Source organism: Triturus cristatus, chromosome 12 (genome assembly GCF_964204655.1).
Source record: "Triturus cristatus chromosome 12, aTriCri1.1, whole genome shotgun sequence".
Classification (NCBI taxonomy): Eukaryota; Metazoa; Chordata; class Amphibia; order Caudata; family Salamandridae; genus Triturus; species Triturus cristatus.
In genome coordinates, this window is record NC_140595.1 from 271,478,692 (window position 1) to 271,491,566 (window position 12,875).

The 12,875-nt window shown below is 43.3% G+C and overlaps 1 protein-coding gene across 2 annotated transcripts in view; it reads left to right on the forward strand.

Moving 5' to 3' along the window:
- Window positions 1-1,741: 1,741 nt before the first annotated feature.
- LOC146775835 (NACHT, LRR and PYD domains-containing protein 12-like) overlaps window positions 1,742-12,875 on the forward strand; it is a 497,684-nt gene continuing 486,550 nt past the window's right edge. Inside the window, exon 1 of one of the 2 annotated variants that reach the window (XM_085637540.1) lies at window positions 1,742-1,833. The gene's annotated coding sequence lies outside the window, so the exon portion shown is untranslated. The remainder of the gene's footprint in view (window positions 1,834-12,875) is intronic. The other variant, XM_085637541.1, reaches the window with a different exon arrangement.

A 12,875-nucleotide genomic window follows, 5' to 3' on the forward strand; every position in this document is an offset into this window, starting at 1 on the left:
TACTACCCTCTACTACTTTCTACTACTCTCTACTACCCTCTACTACTCATTACTACTCTCCACTACTATCTACTACTCACTCTCTACTCTACTATTCTCTCTCTACTACTCTCTCTCTACTACTCTACTAATCTACTACTCTCTCTACTCACTACTTCTCTCTCTACTACTCTCTCTCTACTACTCTCTACTACTCACTCTCTACTACTCACTCTCTACTACTCTCTCCTACTCTCTCTCTACTACTCTCACTAATATATGCTTTTATACATGCATATATCTGTATATGTATGCACACTATGCTATTATATACCTATATACATATATAGACCAACGTATATATGCACATATATACACATACAATACATCTGCATATCTAAAAACGAAACCTCTAAATGCATGCATAAATATGCATATTATGTACTTCGAAAAATGCTAACACAATAATAAAAACACTTCTAAAAAGAAACACCATTTGCTAAAACAAATGCTCTAACTTGGACAAAGACAAGACCTGTTGCCTTTTTAATGCTTGTTCTTTCCTCTCACCCAGACACGATGCTGTGAGGAGACGAGGTGCTGGGCTGGCTGCCACTCACAACCTCGTGCGTGCAGCGCACGTGTGAGCCTAGAGTAGGAGCCCACACTTGCAGGGAGCGCACGTCCGCCTACTGATGCATTTGCGCGATTGCGGACGTCACACGCGGCAGGGCAATTACAGCGTCGCTCACTGGCCTGATACGACGTTCATTACTCGGCGCCCTGCTGCGGTGCCCCTTGACAGCGGCGCAGCGGCGATCTCGGTGTTCAGATCGGCACTCCTCCAGGCGTCAGCGCACCGTGGCACGAGCACCGCAAGGTCGATGGCAGTACCTTCGCGGCCGCCACACGGTGCGTGCTCGGGGTGATCCCACCCTCGTCGCCAGTTGTTATGTCGCAGGGTCGCTGAACCACCCGACCCTGCCGGGGCAATGTGGGACCTGTGGAGGGGCTAACACATGTAATGATCATAGGAGCCTGGTTACTGCTTGTGCTGCGGTCGCCGTTGTACGCCCTACTGAGGATACGTACCTGCACAGCCGTTTATTGCGACAGAGGTCACATGACCCAACGTGGCATGCCTGTTACGTCACAGGCACGACATAACAGAGACCCTCACAGGTGAGTAGTAGCACTCAACAAACACGTGATTGATTGATTAGTTAAGCTTATATTTCTTGGACTCGGTTTAATAGGGTCATCCTCTCATATATCTTACTTCATTCTCATGTATGAGCTAACAGGTTGGCGTTTGTTCCTCTTCTCCACTAAATATACATATATATAATAAACCTGCCAATAGACCCGATTTAGGCAGGAAACTTCCGATTCTTAAAGGCAAAAGGGCTTTATTTTGCTGTCTCCCGCCTGAAATTGTCTCCTCTTCAATAGAAGACAATGGGGAAAAGAAATCCTCCCGATAACTTTTTTTAAATCTCCTATTTTCCTCTTCTAAAATGTTGGCATGTATGTCATAATCTGCTATACAGGAATACGTCTAACTAAGAAGGCTAGCCTGGGGCGTTGTAGAGCTGCTTAGTGTCCAACGTAAAGAATAAGGGAGATTTGAAGGACCACCCAAGACACCATTGTAAGACTTTAGAGTTAGTCGCAGCTTCACTGAAGATGGCTCCTCATATTTTACTGGTGAAGAGTGCAAGGTACACACACCGGTCTAGAATTTCACTCACTGGCCGCCCATTCGTACTTTCAGTTTCTTTTGCTCTTATTTCCTGCTCACGAGACGGACGGTGGATACGCGAAATGACAAAAGAGCTCTGTTCCATGCGAAAGGTAAGAAACATGAATTTACACCCACGTCCAAGACAAATCTGCAATTAATTGTTTTTGTTGATCTTACAACAGCAAAGGGCGTGGCTTAGGAAAGTGGAAAGTTAAAGTGTTGAAGTTGCTCGTTACAAGCTTGTAGCTTTAACCACTTGTGAACGCTTCATGACGCAAGTTTTTTTAGTCTTTTCACCCTTGGTGCATCGCGGTTGTTCACGAAGGATGTTGTACATTTTGGGACAATGATGTGTTTTAAATGTGGTGACTAACCAATTCCTAATTGGTAAAATAATGAGTAAGTGCAGGTGCCTAAAGTTCAGCTTAGAAGCCTGGGATCGGCGCCATTAAACGACAGCACGCGGAAAACCAAACAAATCTGCCAGTCCTGAATCCACCTCGGACCTCTTTAATTAACTACCAAACACTCCCTGCCCCTTTATCTCACTGTTGCAGGTTCGGACTTTCTCCCTTGGTTACGGTATCCTGTCTAGCTCTTCCTCCTTTCCTCTTTCTGTGTTTTTCATTTTCTTGCTCTCAGGGGAATTCTGATGAGAAAAAATAAGTGCTGGTCCCCAACAATGAGTGCCTACCACTGGCTCAAATTAAGCCCTGTTCATGGCACGATTCCATGTCACGTGAATACACAGTATGAAAGTTCTGGGCTCTCCCTTAATTATTTTTTTGGGCTGTGATAAATCATTTGTTTTGTTATTGGATTTCATTGGCTTCTTAGAGCCCCTATTTATTTGTTGGTGTAGAGAGAACCCAGTCACAGCAGAGTTCCTTTCCCGCCAACATAATGGTCCTTCCGTCCAATTTAAATGCGGGTTGACCATAATTTGACGATGGTGGACACTGCGGGGCATATTTATAAGCCCCTTTGCGTCGTAGTGCGGAAGAGGCGCAAATGAAACGGGAGATTTATGAAGCCACGCTAGGACACCTTGAGTGGCCAAGCGTGGCTTCATAAATCTCGAGCAATATCTCTCCATTGCATTACTCTGCGCCAGGGAGGCGTTTCCATGGGCATTGCGAGGGTGATCCCACACAACATCCATGGATTTTGACGCATTCTCAGATTTACAAGAACAGGTAAACTTGGGAATATGCCAAAAAGATACACCTGCCCAGGAGAGGTGTGACGAGGAGAAAGCCTCTCACGATTGTTTTTGTGCAGGAAGGTGCCCCTTCCAGCATAAAAACAATCCTGCATGCAACGCAGGCATCCTTGCTCCTTGAAGCAAGGGTGCCTGTGTTGGTGCTAAGCAGCCAAAAGGGTACCAGCACTGGGGAAAGGACAGGAATGCGCCGAATTTCCCTTTAAAACGGCACATTCCTGCTCTTAACCTGTCATACAGTGCAGCGCAGCAAGGTGACTTGCTCTGGTGCACTGACTTCCTGATAAATAGGCCCCTACGTCTCTGCTGTGGTCAGACTCCTCCAATGGCCAGAGGGAGTAAGGGCAGTCGGAGAATTGGCTATATATTTCCACCCACCCAATTTAAATGGGCTGACATATATCTGGTTTTCAGTGCCCGTCCTTGCCAAGGAAAACCTAGTGCGAAGGGGCACAGAAAAGTGCCCAATGCCCCCCTCTCCCAGGGAGGAAACCAATGGTGAGCGGGGCATTGTTTTTTTTATTTTAAAAAAGAAAATCCCGCTTCGGGATTTTCTTTTTGAAATCAAAACAAAATTGTTACTTTGCCATACTGGTCAATCGAGTTTGATGGAGCAGTCCGGCAAAGTTGCAGCACATTGACAGGAACCGCCCAGTCGGTGGTTACTGCCAGTGCTTGGAATGTCTGCCAGCCCAATGGATATTTTAAAAGTTGGCAGTTAAGACCTCTGCCAGGACGACGCAACAATTTACTCCGTCGCCCGTGCGGAGCATGGCCCGTCTGCCAAATCTTAAATGGGCCCTTAACTTTGAATACTTCGTCTCCTTGTGTCTAGGGATGCCACCATTCTTAGAGAAAAATACCAGCATTTATTCACGCTTTTAATTTATACAAAGGACAGGGCACTGAACTTGAATAGGACTTAAAATAAAATTGTCTGTTTTAATTTTTAACATGACCTTTCTGTGTTTGTTAACTAAATTTATTAGCTAGGGGTCATTAAGGCATCTCTAGAACACATTTTATAGTGTTGACTACTTATATTCACTGTTTTAAGTATATACTGATAAGGGGGAACAAATACTAACTATAGGTTGTTGCCAGAAATGCTGCATTTAACATTATTCTGGACCGGCAACTCTAATTAAAACAAAACAGACATGAAAACCTTTATGAAGGGGTAGAAGCAGTCTCCTGTGAAGAAAGGTTTTGAAACACAGAAAAACCATGACTTTAAAAAGCACACAGACCAGTAACATTGTTAGAACTTTACGGGAGGGTTGGACTTCCCCCCTGCCCCCAGTGAGTGGACTGGACATGTTGTTGACTATGGTATATTTTAAACTTTTGACAACTAGGACGTCTCCTCTGGTTCTAAGCTCTTTTTTGGACTCTAGGGGTCCCTTTCATTTAAACCTTCACAACGTTTTCCACAAAAGATATCTATGCCAATTTTTCATCTTTTTCCCAACATCCTGGTGTTTCTAATGGTACCCAGAGTTTGTAGATTCACAGAGAAAATAGCCAAAAATATGTCCGGGGGACACCACTGACCTGGGTTTGATCTGGTCTTGTCACAGACACTAGGCCCAGCCACAAAAAGTGTCATAGCGTTTTTATCGGAACAAGTGGAGGAATGCTGGTTTATGTCACAGAAAGGCAAGGAAAATGATGTTTGAGGTTTGTAGGACATTGGGAGTAAGAAAATGTCATGGCATGCAGGCAAGGCGCACCTCTTGGGACTCCCCCAGGTTTCTAGTTTTCAGAAATGTCTGGGTTTTGTATGTTTCCCCTCAGTGGCAACTAAGCACTGGCCCAATAACCACAGCTACCGCCATTGCCAAATCAGGCAGATGGGGGAAATCCATTAATACAGCCACAGGCAGTATAGAAAGGCTCTAGTGCCTTTTTTTGGAGTTGGGCGTATAGCCCCGTGCATAGTGGGCCGTCTCCTTTAAAAAAAAAATATATTCATCCCTTCTATCTGGTGGGCTTTCTGCCCCCTGGATCAGTTTGGGCAAATATCCCCCAAACTGCCACCAGAAAGTGCCAGGGGAAAAAAGATTGTACTGCATTTTTTCATGGTTTGGGTATGGCCTTGTGCACGGGATGCCACCCCTGTACTTTTTTTAAATATTATTATTTTTTATATATCCCTGGTGTCTAGTGAGCTTTCTGTCCCTCAAAGGGTCGCAGATTTGTGACAAATCTCCTTTTGTTCAATGACAAAGTTGGCTCTGAGCATGCAGCAGCTCATGATCTTTCATTTTTTAATACCTGAATGTGCATAGTTTTAAGTAGCTGCATTAGAAGCCTATTCGCCGTCCTTCATTGCAGCTATTGACCATGTTGCTGATGAAATAAATTAGGTACTCAGCCATTACATTCAATTTAGCATATCAAGGTTCAATAAATAAAAACCCCCTTGGGATGAAAGGCAGCATTGTTTGATTATTTCTTGGCTGCAAAACCATATTGCCGACAAAAAAGTCCTGACTTCGCTTCACTTAACCTGTTCCTTACAATACTAACTCAAGGCTATCTGCTCTAGGCAGTAAGATGCTCATTTAGCCCTTGTGTTTTCTTTGCATTCTGCTACTCACTGACCACCGTTTAGAATGGGAAACCAATTAATCTCAGAATGTAAAGAAAAAACAAGAGAGGATTAGCTGCTTAAACCAGACGTGGAACAACTTGAGCACAATGGGTAAAGCAAGGAGTCCCCTTGGCTTTCTGTAATACACTTGCCACCAAAATTACCAGTTATTAGCAAGCAGATCACTCATCGGGTATGTTTAATGTGTTCCTAAACCACTCCTGCCTTCTTGGATTTTATGTGAGGACGTATCACTTGGCATTCTTCCAACATGGTGTTCACGTTTTCATGCAGTTTGTTAAAAAACTGCATGAGCAAAGAGACAAGCTACGATAGACTGCATATTTGGTCTAACCCTCCACACATTAAGAGTAACCTGCTGTTCAATTCACATGCATATTGATTTGAGATTGTTACAAGTTGTGTGCCAGGTTTGCTCCCAAAGATAGACTTATTTTCATGCACATAGTATGAAATGTGGATATTAATTGAGGGGGTGGGTACCCACCTCAAATAATACCCACAATCCTTACCATGGTGAACCCACAGAGTCACTAAATTAACCTAAGCTCAATGCTGTGGTAGCTGTGGCCGGACCGGGCAGGTCTAATTTAGAGGGAATGTGTAAAGTATTAATGCAGTACTCAAACAGTAATAAGGTCACAACATAACACAACACAAGAAAATTCCAAACCAATTTAGAAAAATATGTACATTTTAATAAATAGAATTAAATAAAAGTAGACAAAAATCCAATAAAACAAACCAAAGTTATACATTTTAAAAGTTTATGGTTCAAAATGGCGTCACAAAGTGTTATGTGCCAATCTCGGTCATCTGGTTGCGCTTGACCAGTAACTAGGCGCAAATTGAGGCTAAGCATGATAGAGCACAGGTTTGAAAAAAAAAAGCAGGTTTGACCCAGTCAAAATGTTTACCGTTGGACGTAAGGCCTGATTTAGATCTTGGTGGCGCTGGTCCCACCGTTGCTTTCTCATCCACCTTCCCACCTGCCAGCTTGGTGGTCCACCCGCTGTATTTAGATAGTGGCGGGTCCTTGGAGGGAAGACAGTCGCAGTCCCGCCGCATCCGCCAGGATCTTTCTCCTGCGTCAATGGTGTCAGAGGCAGCAGTCACTGTTGGAGGGAGTCCCACCAAGATTCCTGCCATCCAGATTACAATGCTCCTTTTCCCATTTTCTCTCGCTTTATTTGTTGCCTTAATATGTTTAATTTGCTTTAATTTGCTCTTGACTGAAACGATCCGCACTTACCTGACCCATGATTAAATGTGGAGTAAAGTGTACAGAACGAAATAGCAAATAAATGCTTCAAGCCCATATCAATTGAAATTATGGCCTTTAGTCTGTTAAATTGGTTTAGCAGCATTTGAATGTGGCGGCTAGGACACCCCTCCTTTTTTCTTAGTTCACTATGGCACCGTCCAGCTGCCTAGGGCCAAACCCCTTGTTGCTATATGTACAAAAAGGGCATTACACATTGCCTACATATACATTAGGATGCATTCACAACACACAAATGTGTATTGAGATAATGATAAGTAGTACTTACCTGTCTCCACAGCAGCAGGGCCTCACTCCATCAAGACTCTGCTGCCAGGACACCTCCAGCACAATGAGGACATCTAAATCGGCTCACCCCAGCCTGCCAGCCGGACTGCGACGGAGTATTGCTAGCCAACAGAGAAGACCACCGCCACCGTGGGAACCTGTCTATTCCTGCAACATCTAAATACAGTGGGTGGATTGCCGCCAGCTCAACAGAGTACTTGGAACCTCTGCCATGGCGGGGTGACGGTAATACCACCAAGATCTAAATCAGGCCCTTAGTCTCCAAAATAAAAGCCAAAAATCCTCAGTAGAGCAGTAAGCCAAGTCCAAAGAGGGCTCCACGCCAACTGATAGCCGCTGGATGAGGTCTCGGGGAAGCCTTTGACTTTTGGTGGAAAAGCTCAGAGCAGGAAAAATTTCGCTCCTATAGAAAATACCTCTCCAGCCGGATAACTTTTACGCCTTCACCTGATGATAATTTAGACCTTCAGACATACTCAATTTTTTGAAGCTCGAATTCTTCCAGCATGTCTAGGCCATAGGCTGTGGCCGAAGAGGGCTCCACCTTTTCCGTGAGATCCCGTTGAATCTGATTTCCTGTGGTAAAAAAGCTCATAGCTGGAGCAACCTGGATGTTTGATCCAGCAGCAGCGCACCTTTGTTGGATCAACTTAGCAAAAAGGTTTTCAAGTCCCATATTATAGGAAGCCTTAGGAGGCATACACATTGAGGCTAGCCAAGGATCCAGGACCTTGGGGACAGCACTTGAAGGTCAAGACTCACTCGAGCAGAGGCCAGCAGCAGAGTCCGGGGCAAGTGCAGTTGGAACTGGTCAGATCAGCAGTTGCAGGAAAGGCCTCATGTTTGTTTGTTTATTTGTTTAAGCTTTACTCGACAGAAAATGTCATAAAAGCTATAAATAAAAAATACATTGATTTCGTAAAAGAGAAAATACAAACGTATAGCATCTTGAGCTTGTATAAACAATCAGTTTGTCAAAGTGGTCGGTTAAGCCCTTGGGGTGATAATACATGTATCATATTCAGATAGTTAAAAAACAATACAACAATGGCAGATACACAGTTAGCAAGTCAAATACAAATCTAAGATAAAACAAATATAAAAACACAGTCGGTACTTCTTCATAGTAATGTATCGATAATATGCTAACTATTTCGAGATTTCCCTATCATAGCAGTAAAAGTGTGGCAAATAAAGTGCTTGTGCATAAAAGTTAAACTAGATTTTAGTATTATGACGTGCATTTGTCGCTACCCTGTTCAAGTTAAAACTATTAACAAGGAAAGGAGTATGCAGTTCCTAAGAAGGTTGAGATTGGCTGTGAAGTAAGTGCAGGAAGTTGGCTACCCAGAGGGAGGATGGGGAATTCTTCCTTTCGGAATTAGGGCCCTCACACACCCAGCCCGCTCGACGGGTTTGCGCTGCAATACCCGGCGGGCACCCTCAGTGGGGGCTCTTTGGCGGAGATCTTTTATTCCTTGCCGTATAGGTGAGCGGGCTGGGTGTGTAAGAGCCCTAACTCCGAAAGGAAGGATTCCCCATCCTCCTTCTTGGTAGCCAACTTCCTGCACTTACTTCACAGCCAATCTCAACCTTCTTAGGAACTGCATACTCCTTTCCTTGTTGCTAGTATCTGGGCACATATGCTGGACCTCAAAAAGCCGCTTCTTGGTCTCCCCCTTTTATCAACACAAGTTAAAACTATACCATTCTTGACAGAGCTTTCCACCTTATGAGCCATGCTTGTCCCAAGAACTTTGCTACACAACATGCAAAAAGTGGCCTGGGATCGGATCTGAGAATTCGTAGTGCTGTGTAGTGGTCCCGTGTTCCCAATTGTTGTCAAATCGATTTTAGCCATTTAGCCCGTGCTGAATTATATGCCGGGCAGGCGAACATTACTTGGGGAATACTTTCTGTCAGGGCTTTACAACACGGGCAGACTTAACCATTGTTTGTATGCCATTTTGCTGTTGTCTCGCAAACAGGGAGGGTGCCAAACCTAAAATGTAAGTACAGCATTCTATCCCTAGGTACCTGAATTATATCGAGGAAGGGCTCAAGATGTCTGGTTTGTTTGTGAAGGTAGAATTCTGTTGTTAGTTTACCCACATTAGGTTTGCAAATCTCCTGTTGGTCCACCCATTCCCAATATAGGCATTTGAGCTCTTCTCTCCTTCCTGGCTATCCCAACAGGCTCGGAGTCCAAAGGCTCTCAGCGTTTTTTTAATGTTGGAGATCCAGCCTATTTTGCAGCCAGTATCTAATCAAATAATTTTGGTGAGTGCTTCAGCAAAGGAAAGAATCTCAATGGTCCGCCTAATGTGAGCCCAAAAGAGTAATGGCCGTAACCTGCCTACGTCACCAATCAACCACTTGCCCATGTCCATCAGTAGAGGGATGAAGGGAACATATTTGGGTGCCATAACCATATTTCTTAAAAATGTGTGTTCTGATCTACAGAGCTCATCTAACTTATCAGAGCCCCAAACTTCTGCTACGTAGAGAGCGGAGCTAACTGCTTTTGCATCATAAACTTGGAGGGCAGGAGCTACCGGCTAGTTTGTTGTGTCCTTGTAGCTTGGAGAGAAAGTCAGGGTTATGATGAGTTGAATCCAATACTTTGTCCTGGGTACAATAAGGAGAGCAGGTCCCGGCTTCAGGGTTCTTTTCAGGTCACAGATAGCTGGTCCAGTCCTCTTCTGTTCTTCCACAGGTCCAGAAAGTATTCTGTGGAGAGTACTGTAGGTACCATATTTATGCCTGTCACCACCCTGTGGGTGGGGGCAACTCCTTGCCCCTCCCTAACAAATAGTAAAAACCTAACAGGTGTAATCCTACCCACGTTTGCAGCGGTTCCTAGGTGCCCTACTGTAAACAATCAAACGGTGCCCTTCTCTGCCTAAAATGGAGATAGTAGAACATATTCTCCTTTATGTAGAGGTCTTGTGCCAACCCTAGAGGTGTAGCCAGAAAAATTAGAAACTGTTGCTCTGTGGCTACTCAAAACCAGTTCTGGGGTAAGTTCCTCTCCCATTACGATTGGTACCTGGCTGGCTAGAAGGACAAATGAAGGGTAGGCCCTGGTGTTGGATACACCTGCCTGTGTCAGGGTAGGATTTTATGAAGATAATTACATTCCTGGGCATAGCCAAGATGGTCAGCCTCCCTAGAGGAACAGAACACTTCCCGCCACCCGAGGCTTCTTGGAGAAAGGTTACACCTCATTAAAGGAGCTATTCAGTTCCTAGGTGATAGTTGCAGCTCATGCAAATAGGCCTCTAGAGGCTATAGGCAGGGAAAGGGTAACTTTTCTAAAGGTATCCTTTCCATAATATTTATTACAGATCCGACTTCTCCAGTAAATTGGGCTTGTAATAAATACTTCAAAAAGTCAAAAAATTACCTTTAAAGGTGTTTCCTAGCTGGAGATAACAGTATTAAATGTAATATTGTATCCCAGTGCTTTCCTATGGAACAGCCAACTCTGCTACAGTGAAAATAGCCTTTTAGGCCTTTTCACTGTAAGGGCATGTTTAACACTAACATTCTACATGACCTTCCTATAAATACCATGAACCCTGCCTTATGGGCACTTGGCATACTTAGGGGTGACTTCTTAAAATTAAAAACGGGTTAGGCCTACCAAAAGGGGTTATTTTGACCAGTTGAATTTGCAGTTAAAACCTACACTTTCTAGCTACACACAGCAGGTCTGCAATCATGTTTGCATTGTCACTGCAGTAGGTAGAAGATAGGGTGCTGCAGCCCACTGGTGACATATAACTTAGATGCCCTGGGTACACTTGGGGCACTATATACTGGGGACTTAAAGGTAAGTTAACTATGCCATTTAGGGATATGCCAGTTTCATCAAGTTGAAAAGGGGAGTTCATGCACATTACTACTGGTTAATTCTATAGCCAGGAAAACCAGTCAAGACAATAATTTGGGGTTACAATTGCAAAATACGATAATTTCCAACACAGATGATTTACAACATTGGGGTTATTTTGTGGTACTGACAGACAGGACTATCTAATATGCTTTGGTGTAGTCCTAAATAGTTGCCAGCTTGTGGTGTAAATATGGTGAAAATAATGGTTATGCCTTCCATTCTGTGGAATGGACATGAAAACTCATCTCACTCTCAAGCCTTTCTCTTTCTCTCTCTCTCCTACTTCTAGGCCTGTAGTGCTGAAATCAGTTTCCATTTGTACCCTCAGCTATTACCACTTCACCGGACCTACTTTCCTTACCAACCAGAACAAAGTGGGAAGCAGATAGTCTTTAAAAAATATACAAACTATCATTTTTGTTTTATATAGCGCGGACTCAACCCAAAATAATCAAAGTGCTCTACATGAGCACCAGTTGCGTTACAGACGCACACATTCATTTTATTAGGCACAGAGAGATTAAGTGATTTTCCCAGAATCACAGGATGTTGAGCATCACCTGCCGAGACTTTAACCCAGTTCCCCAGCTTCGAGTTCAACCGCTCTAGCTGTTAGGCCACATCTTCTCCCCTATCATTGAAGTGTAGAGAAGGACAGCACTCTAAGACTCTTTCATCAACAACTGAGTAAAGTTGTTCCAACTTGGTAGCCTGCTTGTCATTTAGATTGATTTAAGCACTGCACCTATCTGTGAAGCACCTGCAGACATGACATGGGGCACTTGGCAGTTACAAGTCTATAGCACAACCACTGCTAACTTTCTTGTGCCTTTGTGGATAGATTAGCAAGGTCATACTGGCTTAATCCTAAATGAGAAGCCTCCTAAAATTTTACTTAGAGGTTAGGAGAAGAGATTTGGATGAAACTGGGTAGGGGTGGCGGGTGCAGTGGACTCAGGTAAAGGTAGTGTGGTATAATGGCATTACATTGGTATTGACGCACAACACATTCACTGGGTAGTTCCCTGGTATCACACAGTGGATGTCTCAAATGAGTACGTCTTCAACCTGCATCAGAATAGCAAAAGAGAACATGTACATCTGACTGTTGAGAAACCTAGATGGAAACAAATGCCTCTTGTTTCAGACGTAAATATCTAAAGACCTGAAAAGCAACTTCCACAAGTAAACTTAGGAAAGATTAACAATCTTCCACCCAGAGACTTAAATTCAGTTTCAGTTCAGTTTTTATTAGAACTTTAGATATTATAATGAGATCTAAACAATGCAAAATTACATCCATTATTACAACTTTAAAAAGGAGCAAAGAAAATAAAAGGTTAGGGCATATTCATTTATTAACTGGGCAATTTATCATCTCCATAGCAGCTGTTACCGTTTAAATTCCATATTTAAAAAATAAATATTTTAAAAAGTTTTTAAAATGCGTATTCTCTCCTCCCAAATTATATTCTGCCATGCAACTGTCATAGTTTTCAATGGCAAACATTTCATTCTACATATCATTATGCGCCTGCGTACTCTTATGTTCCAGATTCCAGTTCAAATAAACTTGAGGAACTGCTGCCTGACGTGAGTGGATAATACTATGGAAACTATATTTTGCTTTACATAACTCTATATAATTTTCCATGGGACGGCCTTTCATAGTATAATTTAGATAACTTTTAAGATGAACATAGCTCATATCCTGGATTTCTAACCTAGTAAAAGAAAAGTGCTGAAGTGCAGTTAAAATATTGTTTAAAAATGATCCTGTCTCCATAGTGGAAGCAAGACTGTACAAAGCCATAAGACTCCTCAAGGACTTTTCTTTAGCAGGTA